Genomic DNA, 12,499 nt, shown 5'->3' with positions numbered 1-12,499 from the left:
AAGCATGAATTTCCACAGCTCATGGCCCATAACCTCTTTCTCCTGGCCATGCTGTGGGGAATAGGAGAACAGAAAAGGTTACATCCAGTGGTCTCACTGGAAGGTCTCATTATCTGGCATGACCTTTCCGTGGCTAATTGCTCCAATTCAGCATTCCCTAATAAGGCACATTTGCACGAGTGACTTTGTTCAGATCTGCAATGCCCTTTGGGGGAGCAAAGCATAGGGCAGAGAAGAAGAGTGGGAACTGCAGGACTCCCTTGGTACTCCCTGCACAGTCTAGCCCCCTGCTAGAGGCTGTGCATCCGGCTGGCTTTCCTCCCCATCACATCATCTTGCAAATTCTTCCACCCCTGAAAACTTGATGGAAATAGTTTACCGCCTCACAGAGTAAGCTTGATTGGCGTGTTTCTCTTTGTCATGCCGCTGAAAGCATTTTGAAGTTCCTAGTCATCTGATACCCAGCTCTTTTACATAAGGTGTGAACTTTTCTGGGATGTTTGCTATCGGCCTGACTTCCCTCTCATTGAAGTCAGGGAGACCTTCCTCAGTACCCCACACTTCTGAAAGCAGCAGTAGAAGAAACACTCCGAGCCTTTGCATTAAAAGTCTGAGTTGCCCCTGCTGCATATATTCAGTGAGACCTGCCATGGAGAGCGGCTCTTCTGCACCCTCATTATGTGGGCTGATTTGAGATGCAGCCACGCTAGTAAAACGAACCTGACAGAAAAGCCTCTAATTAAATTCAGGAGTGGAATGCAGATTTTGGCAATTAAACCGCGGGCACACGTTTAGTGCGGCACGCAGCCGTCGCTGGGACGCGTAGGAAAGCGCGATGTTATGTGAGAGACCGACCAAACCAGCGGGAGGAAAGTATGAATGCAGCACTCAGCAGCAACACAGCCCCTCATCAAAATGCAGCCAAGGCCTCCAAGTTACGTTGTCACCTGCACAAAGAGCAAAGCACACGTTCCTCCGTCTAGATAACAGCTATCTCAGAGCGAGGACAAATCCCCTGGAAATGCAAAGTCCCTGTGGCAGCATGGCTCTAACACAAGCAGCCTGAAGTGGCAGACATCCCTAGACAGTCCCGCAAGAGTCAGGGAAATGTTCACACGTGGCATCCAGAAACCTAATGACGGTATCAGACACTGCAGAATGGAGGGCCACACTCGTGGCCACAATAAGGAAGAGATGCATCTATTTCCCTTCTGACTTTCTGTGGGTTTCCTTCCTTTAATTCCTGACCAGCTTGTGATGTGAGTGGGACTGGAGCTGTTTGCAGCACAAACGTTTCCTGGCTTTCCTCTTTTTGCATTCACACTGTCTTGCTGACAAAAACGAGGGGTTTGGCTCAGTAGGAGCGTCAATACATGTTTCGTACTTGTACCCGTGGCCTAACTTGCCTGTGGCCTGAATATCGGTATCTACTGTAAAAGCTCTCACATCTAGCTAAGGAGGCACTGCAAGACACTCACAAGCGGCAGCACTGGCTCTGTTCAGCAAGACTTGCCAGTCTGCTTCCTTCTGCCTAGGAAAATTGTGTCGGCATTTCTCCAAGTCTTGCAAGTTGCCTTGAGGATACGCCATCAGTTGAGGCTGCATGACTGATCAATTCCTCCCTCTCCTCCCGTTCTCCATTTTCCAGCTTAACCTTTTCAGATGATGGATAAAACAAAAAATAAACAACAACAAAAAAAACTTTATTTTTTTAATTCTCATCGCAATAAATAGATATTTTACAGTCAACTACAAGAAACTGCTATTGATCCAGGTTGTTTCAGAAGTATATTTGCTTTCTGCAATCAAGCTTACGATACAATTTGCCCTACATACAGCATGTATTTCAATTAAAAAGAGAGGGAGGAAATGCCACTTATTTTAAATAAAAAGCTTTCAAGCCATCCTTGCAGGCTGCTTTGAGGATCTAGTACAGATCAAAGCTGCTTTGAGGACTGATCCATTCTGTTTCTAATATAATAGCACATTGTCCGTAGAAATATTAAGGCAGCGCAAGATACCAAAGGAAGAAGTACATTTTGGGTTTCCAAGCAGTGGTCTCAAAGCTGGTGAAGTCTGCCAGAATAACAGCGGAACAGGGGTGATAGTAATCCCCTCCGTCCCAGAGCCCAATACATTGGCAATTACTGGAATCATACCAGAAACTGTTTCTTAAACTAATCAAGCTCTGTCTTAATGATACTGAGGTCATCCGTATGGATCAGAAGTCTTGGTCAATACCAGCTTCTCAAAACTGACTGAAATTTGTCAATTATGAATAAGTTAGTAATTGAGCTTTGCCCCAAATTTAATTCCTTCACTGATCAAGACTCTATTCTAACTTCCAGCTTAAATGTATTCCTGGGAAACATCCTTTTCATCCTTGTTTTGACATTGTCCTTTAAATACCGTGTCTCTTTTTTTTGCCATTTGATGTCTGATCCTTATGTAATTATAGATAGCAATCACATTTCCTTTCAGCTTTTTGCTAAGTTTAGCAAACCAGACTTTTTGGCACGCTGTTTGCATGATAGTTCAGCTTTCTTCTGCACAACCTGGTATGCTTTTCTCTCTGCCTGTTCCAGTCTGAGTGCATCTGTCTTGAATAAAGGTGACTATTCACAGCGATATAAAAGAAGTCTCACTGAGGTGCAGTACAGCTCTATTCACTCTTACCTCTTCTGTATCTTCTCTATATTTCCTTCTTCTCTCTTTCTGTTTTCTTGGTTTTGCACTTCCTCCTACAACTTCTCATTTCCACTTTTACTGCTTTTGGTTCTGCTTCTTTTCTTCACTGCTGCTTTTCTCATCGAAGGCCAAAATAAGCGAGAAAAGTGTCAGGGCCCCCTTTCCGCACTTGTTGATCAAACGTGCTGAAGAACAAGCGGTCTGCAGGGAATAGGATTTATTGTGTTGTTAGCTTGAATGGAGCTGTCTGGTTCAGCCTATCGAGTCCCTGAGCACAATTTCTTACTGCCCAGCTCCATTGCTGCTGTTCGGACTTCTGTATCAGTGTGTGTGGAGTATGGGGAAGGCCTAATTTAGGGCATGGGAGAAGCAGACTTCACTGTCTGTCAGAAGTGGTTTCATGGCCTTCAAATGTATTTTTCAAGGCAACTGGTGCTGATGCTGCATGGCTAACTTGTCTTCCATGTGTTGAAATTAAAGCTGCTGTCCTGGAGGGGCTTCATTTTTTTGTTTGATTGGAGGTAACCTGTATTTGCAGAGAAATAAATTTAAGTTCGGTTGAATTTCTGATTCAACTCAGTTCTTTTTGCGAAGAAGGAACCTATCATTTTTTGCTATAGTTCTACCTTGAAGCTGGGTCAAACTCCAGATCTTGTTGATAGAAAGGATGAAGAATGTCCAAATAAAGATGAAACCTTTCTGTCATCCTCAGGCAGGAAATTATCTGGTCACTAGCACATTCCACACCACAGTAAGACTGTAGTTATTTTTGTAGTGTTAAATATTTTAACAAGGATACTTGCAAGTAAACAAATGGGTTGAGGTTGGATCCTTGAAGGAATTGCAAGTGGAACAAAAATTAATGTGAAATTTGAGGCTAACAGCCTTGACAGTGTCCCCTTAAATTACACTTATTAAATATGATGGAGCTGAAGTGTTCTGTGGTTATGCATATATTTGTAACAAATGGTTGCACAAATATTTGGCTCGTAACGATGAACTAAATGGTATGACATTTGCCTGGGAAAATTAATTACTTTAACATGTGTTGTATAAAATATGAGATAATCATGTAATATATGTGTATACTGTAGAGCCTTGCCGACTGACTAAGTTGTTACCAAAGGAAATTTATGAGAAATAAACAAGAAATACTCATAGATGCTGTAAATGTCATGTTACGCTCAAGGGCCTTTTGCGGCTGAATAATTTTTATTTCGATGAGGAGGACGGGATCATGCAGTGAAAAGTCAAGTTGGAATGAGTTAATCTTTGTATTGCATGTAATTTTATTGATATTTGATGTAGCTATAATGTTTCTGCTTCAGATTATTGAGTCAGTTCGTGACGAAGATGACAAGATCAAACCATCAGACTAATCATAGTGATCCAGTACGGTCTCAGTACCAAATTTTAAGTTGTCTAGATCAAGAAGAAGAGTTGCCTATTAAAGACATCGGGAATAAAGCAGTCTTGGTAGTTTAAATGATGGCTGCTGGCCTGTGCAAAATCTTACTGCCTAATTTATATATCTTGACTTTTTGGAAGGCTGAAGGAGTCTCCCTTAGAGGTCTTGCCTGCGAAGAGGTGCTTCTCTCTCCCTCCCCTCCCATTAGGACGCTCTGCATTGCCTACACGAGACTACGCACAGGAGGAAGAAGTGGGAAGAAATGAGCTGGAGAAATATGAACTACCAAGGGAAAAACAGATACGTGCATTTCTTTCAGACACAGAACGTAGAACAAGATAGACCTGATCGCTAAATAGCACCAGGAAATAATACAGTAAAAAATTACATCCATTACACTCATCTCCTTTCCCCTAACTAAGAAACTCAGACAGATGATGCTCTTTTGTGAGCAGCTAGCAGAATGCTTTTAAAAAAACAGGGCTGATTGGTTTGGGGGGTCTTTAGCTACTCCAGCAGTTTTGAAGAAAGTGAATAACCAGGGCACAGCATGCTCGGCGAGTGTGGCACCAGCATTTTCTCATGTAGCAGTAGAGAAAGCAGCTTCCCGGTGGCATTTCTACTGTCAGCTTCAGCCAAGAGAGAGGAACTGCTGGGGAGTGTGGAGGTGGAGGACAGCGCTGGGGAAAGAGTTACAGGGTTTGTAAGCCTCAGGGGGTAAAGGAAGGAAAACATACACCTGAAGGCGAAGGACTTGAAGACAGCAGGCTTTCATGAACAGAGGATACTAGCAGGTAAACTCTCTGGGAATCTATTCTGTGGAAGAAAAGAGCTCCAGAAAGAGTTGATGGTTGGTTAAAAAATAAAAATAAAAAATAAAGTCACTAGGAGCAAAATTACAAAACATCCCAGCGTATAGAAGGGGTAGAAAACGCAATAAGAAATTTCTGTGAAATCACAAGATCTTCAATGATCTCAAGTGCAAGAAGGGAGTGTGCAGAACACAGAAACTAGGTCAAATATCTGAAAATGAATGTTAAAAAATAAAAAAAACTCAGCACAAGCATACAGGGACAAAATCAGGAAGTCTAAGGCACAAAATAAAATACTTTGCCTATTTTTATACTAATATGACATTTTAAGAGTATTTGTGATAGTAATGAAAAGGGAAACTGAGGGAAGAATTAACCCATGGATAAGGAATTTGGCAGATGATGCTGAGAAGCTCAGAGAGCCTGGTGCCTTTTCTGAAGAAGACTAGAACAAACACACTGTTAAAAGTAGGGGCAGGGAACTGTGGAGGCAGGAAATTAGAAATAATCGCCATTTCCTTAATTCCTGAGAAAGGACTAAAACAAATAGTCGGGTGATTTATAACTCCATAAAGTGAGATATGGCTTGGTGTGATTTGCCATTTAGCAAATCCACCAAATTTCCTTTTATGACAAGTAAATCAGTGTTGTAGGTATAAGAGAAACAATATGGGCTATACACGGGGCAGTGGGGTGTGTGTATGTGCTAGGCGTGAGTGGGGGGCTGGAAAGACCTACCACAAATGCACTTGGAGGCAAAATGTGAGATCCCCTCTGGTTCCTGCTACCTGTGCTTATGCAGCCGCCTAGCCACAAGATTGCATGGTCAGTAAGAGCTGTAAAAAGTGAGCAGCAGATCTGAAAGGAGACAGGAGAGAGAGATGTGAGTGGTGGGTGCACTCTTGCAGTGCTTTTGCATCTGAGGGGAGTTGTGGTGCATTTTAAAAAGAGGATGCTTGGCAAGGATGGGAGGACGCAGGGAGCTCTTGCTGGCTGGTGCAGCCATTTGCTGTGTAGCTTTGAGCATCCCTGGCTTCTGAGCTGAAAGGCAGGAAAAGATGTGGCCAAGGAGAAGACTCCGAAAACCTTGCTTTTGGAAGAAGAAGCCAAACCTTCCCAGGGCTGACAGCATGCCTCTGAGTTTGTGCATCTCGGATGCTTGAGGCATTGCCTGAAGGAGATCACCAAATGTGGGGAAAAGACTACACATAAAAAAGCCCAAGGCTCATAGTACCTCTCTGGAGCTATGTTTGTTTTTTTTTGTTTGTTTTGTTTTATGGCCATAGTGGATAAGACAATGCAAGAAGCAATCCAGTTACAGTAGAAAAATGTTCTAGTGGCAAGAATGGTGAAGGAGAAGGATGGCACACCCCTGCTGAGCAGAGCATCCTCATATTCCAGAGCTTGTAACAACATGTTAGACAGATTTCTGCTAGGTACGGCTTGGGTCTAGCTTATCCACCCCTGGGTTGCTGGGATGTTGTAAATGCATTTGAGCAGTCTCATTTCACCACCGTTTTTCAGGATATTCTGATGCTTATCTGCAATCTGCCTGGCAGGAGCCCCACTGGAAAGGTGAGGGAATGGGTGGGCTTTCACTCACAGCAATCTGGCTCCTGGCTCCTTGCCACGGTGCGCTCACTCGGAATGGCTTGGGAGATCACGAGGCTGAACCGGCTGGTGGGACGCTTCGTCTCCAGGAGAGCTGTGCCAGACACCTCACGGAGAAAAGCAAAACTATTATGAGCGGGCAAACGGTGAACAAACTGCTCATCGCTGGACAAAGTGCAAATATGAGAATCCAGCTTTTCATGAAGTTGTAATCTGAAGCACAGCTACACAAGTGCTGAGGATGCTTGCATTTTAACCCTTTCTAGCATAGTTGTTCATGTTCTCATCCCTTGCAGGGTGCGTGACATTTTTTTAATCCTGCAAAGCTCTCAGGCAATGAAGTTTCATCCCCACGCTGGGTGGAGCAGACTTCCTCAACTTTTCTCTCAATGTCACGGATGGGTTTTGCTGTCATGTTATAAAAGAAGTCAGAAGTGCCAGATCTACCTGCTCTTGACTTCCTTAACTTGTACTCTTCTGATCCCTATGTAAATCAAACAACTTCCTCAAACTTATTTTTTTTCTCAGCTTCCCTAATGATTTTCATTAACTGCGCTTTGCATTTCTGTGTGTCTTGATAGAGAACGGGCTAACATTGGCCTCAGATTTAATGGAGAAAACGAGATTATTCTGAAGTATGGAGAACACTAGCCACCTGCTAGATGCTTGAAATGCCTCTGAGGAGAGCCCCAGGCCCGCTCATTTCTGCAGAGGGATCTTAGGAAGGGTAAGCTCCTTAAACTAAATCAGCCTTTCTGAATACATCTTTGCAGTGTTATGCTGACCCCAAACAAATGCAATATTCCAGGTCTATCACTGCATTGCAATGGCACAGTAATATCATAATTCTGTGTATATTTTCCATCCCATTCCTTATGTCCCCAGCATCTTGTTGGTGATGTGACTTGGTTTACACTCAGCTTCCAAGTGAACATCCCAGTCTTGCCTTGACTTTGGTGGTGGCAGTTCGGGACCAAACACTGTGCCGAGTGCTTCAGGCTTTTTCATCTGCTGAACATAATTTGCTTTTGTGAGCACCAGCATAGCTTTATCACCCCACTGCCTACACACTTGGGCAGGAGAGAGTGCTTGGGCATTTTCTCTTCACTGGTTCTACCTAACCTAAATAACTTTGTGTCACCTTCAAATCTCACTACCCCTACCTCTTTTCTAGGTCACAAAAAAGCGACGCAAATCCACTCATCATGTTATACAATTCATTGGCATATTAACGTGAATAAGGGATTTAAATATGTATATATATATATCAGAATTAAGATATGGAAAGCCAGAATTAAGACTTCCTCTGTAGTTGTGATCCAACTCCCTCTGCTCAGCAAAGCAGGCCTTAGCCATGGGTATACAGACTATTATTTAGAGGGCCCCTTCTTATTCAAGAGGCAATATAGATTCTGGACTAGGTGGAGTATTTTTTTCTGGCCAAGGATGCGGTCTCTGGGTAAATGTACTATCACTACATGGGCACAGGGAAAATACAGCACCATTTCTGACTGATGCTAGCAGGACAGACAACATGAAAAGGACTTTTGAGATGTAGTAGAAGATTGTCTCAACCTTACTTTTATTTCTGTTTGTTTTGAAGAAAAGAGGAGAGAGACCGTCTTTCGAAGACATTTTCATTTAGGACATGTTTAGATGGCTGAAACTGACTTCTTTAATAAAGTAGGAACATATTAATTATATTCTGTGCCTGCCTCATCATAGTCATAATTTAAAAATGTAAACATTTGGAGTTCTTGGTACCCATCACATACTATGATCATCCCAGATACTGGACAGTTTTGAACAATTTCAAGAAGACGATCCATAATGTTTAGTAAATTAAAATGATAAAAATGCATGCTCTGTGTGAAACAAAATATTTCAGAAACGTGTACCTTCTAGGAAAGGATTCTTTTTTTTTGATCATCTGCTGTTCAAGAAAAACGAGGTGTGAAAACACAGTCAATTGGAGATAAATATTATGTAGTCCTAAATGGTATCAAGACTCCCATTGCTACTCTGAAATAAATTACTAATCCTAATCAAAGGCTATTTTTGCTAATAATCAGTTCTCCTATTTCTGCAGAAGCAGTTCTGCTATATATTCAGTAGTGTGACTCTACTGACACGAGGGAATTACCTCCACAGATGACCTGCAAAATGTGCCCCATAATGTGGCACATAACACACAAGAAGAAGCAGATTTGTGTGTTTTACTGAAGGGGGAAATTACAGTGTTGAATTCAGAAGGCTCAGATTTAGCCTGTCCTAGGTTTTTCCCCTTTCATATCTTGTCCCATATCTTGTTTGAGAACCCTACCTTTTTTTTTGCAACAGCAACCCACAGAGACACAACACCAGGGACCCTTTGAAGTGACCTAGCCAGTGGAGAACAGGCAGCAGAGAGGGGGGCTCAGGGGCAGAGATCCCACTTGTGGGAGATCCTTTGCCAGCAGAGGGTGTTAAAATAAACATAGGACCACTGGGTAACTCAAGGTGGAAAGGGCCTAGGGAGGTCTGTAGTCTCCTGCTCAGTGCAGGATCAGCTCTGAGATCAACCCAAGTTGCTCATGGCTACAGTCAGTAGTTGGAAAACCTCCATGAACAGAGCCTGCCCAAAATTTCCATGCAACCTGCTCTGCTTCTGGCTTGTCCTTGTGGGGAAGAAGTTCCTCCTTATGTCCGCCCTGAACCTTGTCCCATCATATATCTGCTGGCTCTCGCCATCCTGCTGTATGCCCCTGTGAAGAGCCTGTCTCTCTCATCTCAGTGACCTCCCTGTAGATGTGCAAAGGTGACTGCTAAATCCCTCCAAAGCTTCCCTCTTCATCAGCTGTCTCCAGCTGGACAGGCAAATGTCAAGAAGCAGTAATTTGTGCACTGTAAACATTGCCACTTCCCATTTTATTCAAACAGGGAATTGATAAGAGTCAGTGAGACTCCCATGCTCACATATAAATTCAGAATTAATTAAGCAGTCTTTTTGCTAGATGCCATGTCATATAGAAATCAAGTAACAGCCAGTTGGGCATACACACTGATAGGACCCCATGCTTGCTAGCAGGGGGTTTATTCGGGCAGAGCCTTCAGTGTTCCAGCTGCGGATATGTCCACCACTGTCCATTGGTCTTCTCTCAGCTGTGGTGGGCAGGGGATGGGGCGGTGGAGATGGAAGGAGTCTTCCTCTCCCAGCACGCAGACCTCCAGAGCTAACACCCCAACAGAGGTGCCCTTCCCTCTGCACATATCCTTGTTCCTTAAGTTCACTTCCTCCCAGGCTTCTAACAAAATTCTGTTTTCAGGCTATTTCCATCTCACACATTTCTCCTCTGCTGGGAAGTCTCCTAATTGCAAGCAAGTATCTGAGGCAGAAGCATCATGGGCATCACACGGTTTGGGTGATGGGTCGACATCAATACACAGACAACCCCAAACACAATCTCTCTCCTTTTACCTCCAGTCTTCCCACCAGGGCTTCCTCACCCTAGCATGATCTCAAAACTGGAAAAAAAAAAAAAAAAAAAAAAAAAGGCTAATCTTTATAATCAGGAAAGCAAGCACTCCTGCTTTCTTGTTCCCTGGTTATAGATCAAGAGTCCTAAAGTCTCTTTTACATCTGTAAACAGCTGGGAAGGACTGAGCCTTAAGCTATGTCCCTATTGCCTTTTTCTGGATCCAGCAGTTTGGAAGATTTCCATGATTTTGAACTCCGTCACCTTTGTAGGTCCCTTCCGACTGAAACTGTTCTGATTTTGCTTTGGGACAAAATCAGATTCACTAAAACAATTAGCAATTTATTAAGTGTTAAAACGCAGCTGTATTAAATAAGTAAAAATAATTTAACTGTAACTAAGAGCCAAAATTCAGTATAATCAGATTAATACAATGAACTATAATAACATCTATTGAAACAGAATGACGTAACCTCAACTGCATTTGCAATTTGTACTGATCTGAAAACAAAACAAAACAAAACAAAAAATGTACCTGGGAAGATTTGTCATCAGAGTATTACTGAGAGGTTTTTCTGTTGCGTAATTTTTTAAGAACCAGACCTATTTAGTTGTCAATCGAAAATTAAACCAGTGAGACTCAATTAATGCATGACACTATTCCCTTTGAGTATAAACATGACTCACAAGCAGTTCATAAAGAAGACAAGCTCTTGCCTAGTTTAGCTACATGACCTGCTTAGTTCTCAACGGGGCCCATCAAGCTGAAATTAGGCAGTTAAAAAAATAATTCTAAATAAATTCAGGAACTAACAGATCCTGGGATCCCTCTGCTAATTTATAAAGCTGTACAATCACATTTTCCAATTTTTGTCAAGTTTCTCTCTTAAGTGAGAACATGAAGGTGAGGGGAGGTGGTTTTTATATAACATTAATCACAACTTTGCAGCCTGCACATCAAGTGACAAGTCACGCAAAGCCTGGTGTCAGCCCATTACCAAAAAAAACCATGTTGCGTTCAGTCCTCTGCTATCACTGACCACAGTTTTCCACATTTTCAGTACTTGGTCAGCCAAGGCAAAGATTTCTATGGTGGCACCGGTAATTTAAAGCAAGAAGATGTCTGCAGGTCCAAGCTGCCAGCAAGAGCTGGGCATGGAAAGCCCTGCCCTTCGGATCAGATCAGATCAACTCAAGGTCCTGGGAAGGGGAAGTAGCATCATTTCATTTGGAGCACAGTTGTTCTGGCCATGATTCTTCTCCCAGCTGAGAGAATCCTTTGGGGTGCAACATTTGTGCTATTTTGCTGCAGATTATTTACAGGAGGTTTGAGTAACTATGACAATATTTGGAAAAACAACCCAACCCACTTTTTAAAAATCATTTCCAGCTCAGCAGTTTTGCATTTGGGGAGGGAGATAGTTCAGGCATTTGTAGCATGCTTTCGAACAGGAGCTGTGCAGAGGTGAGGGTGAGACTCCCAGCTGCAGAGACAAGCTGGATCTCTCAGGGCTATGATTCTGTTGTCTAAACAGAGGCACCCAGGCCCACGTGAAACACCCTACAATATCTGAGTCATCCCCAGAAGGCTGGTAGAGGTGACGCAAAGCCCCATATGGATGGCTCAGGTATCCTGGGACATCCCAAGGGCAGTGGAGCCCACTGTTCAGGCACCTGAGTCTGCTTCCTCTGCTGCCCCACCAGAGGTTAGGTGGCACCCAGATCTACAATATCCTGGACAAATAATTGCATGCATGCAGGGAAGTACTTGTTACAAAGGAGGTCCAACAGGAGGAAATTTAGGATGCTTAAGACAGCAAAATGTCTGAAGGACTTATTTACTCTTCTATGAATCCCTCAGCAGCACTAGGCTACCAGCAAAGCCTCTCACTGTGTTAGATTAGCACATTGAGAGTCACAGGAATTCACCGCTGGGAGGGACACCCTCCCACCCTGCACTGCCTCATGCACTGAGACAGGGTTGAACATTTCTGAACCATCCATGCTAGGTGTTTGCTTAATCTTCTCTTTGAAAAGTTGAAAAAAACCTCCCTTGGTTATGTCTCCCAGTGCCACATGGCTCCTGTCGTTATGAGGTTTCTCTATTGCCCAGCCTAAATCTTCTTTACTTCAGTTTAAGCTGATTCCTTCTTGTCCTTCCTTTGGTGGACATGATGAGTGGTTGATCATAATCCTCTTTATAACAACCTCATATGTACTAGAAGTCTAGGAGACAGATTTTCTGAGAACTTGTTTTTGGCTTCAAAATAACTCTTACAAATTATTTTGCTTTTGTTCCACTTCACCACAAAATAGGCAGCTTTCATAAAAGAAAGAGACAGGCAAGATCATTTGATAACCATCTCTATCCCTCTGCAAACGCAAGTTTTAGTCCTCTGAGAGGTGACCTGTCAGACATTAAACTGATACTCTATTTATCAGTGCCATGTGTAATCTGTAAATCCTTCTAGTGAGATAAATGTTTGCAATTTTGCTCCAACAAAAATGTTTGGAGAATTTAACTG

Source organism: Anser cygnoides, chromosome 1 (genome assembly GCF_040182565.1).
Source record: "Anser cygnoides isolate HZ-2024a breed goose chromosome 1, Taihu_goose_T2T_genome, whole genome shotgun sequence".
Classification (NCBI taxonomy): Eukaryota; Metazoa; Chordata; class Aves; order Anseriformes; family Anatidae; genus Anser; species Anser cygnoides.
The sequence above is the reverse complement of the archived record's forward strand: the minus strand, read 5'-3'. Positions refer to the sequence as shown.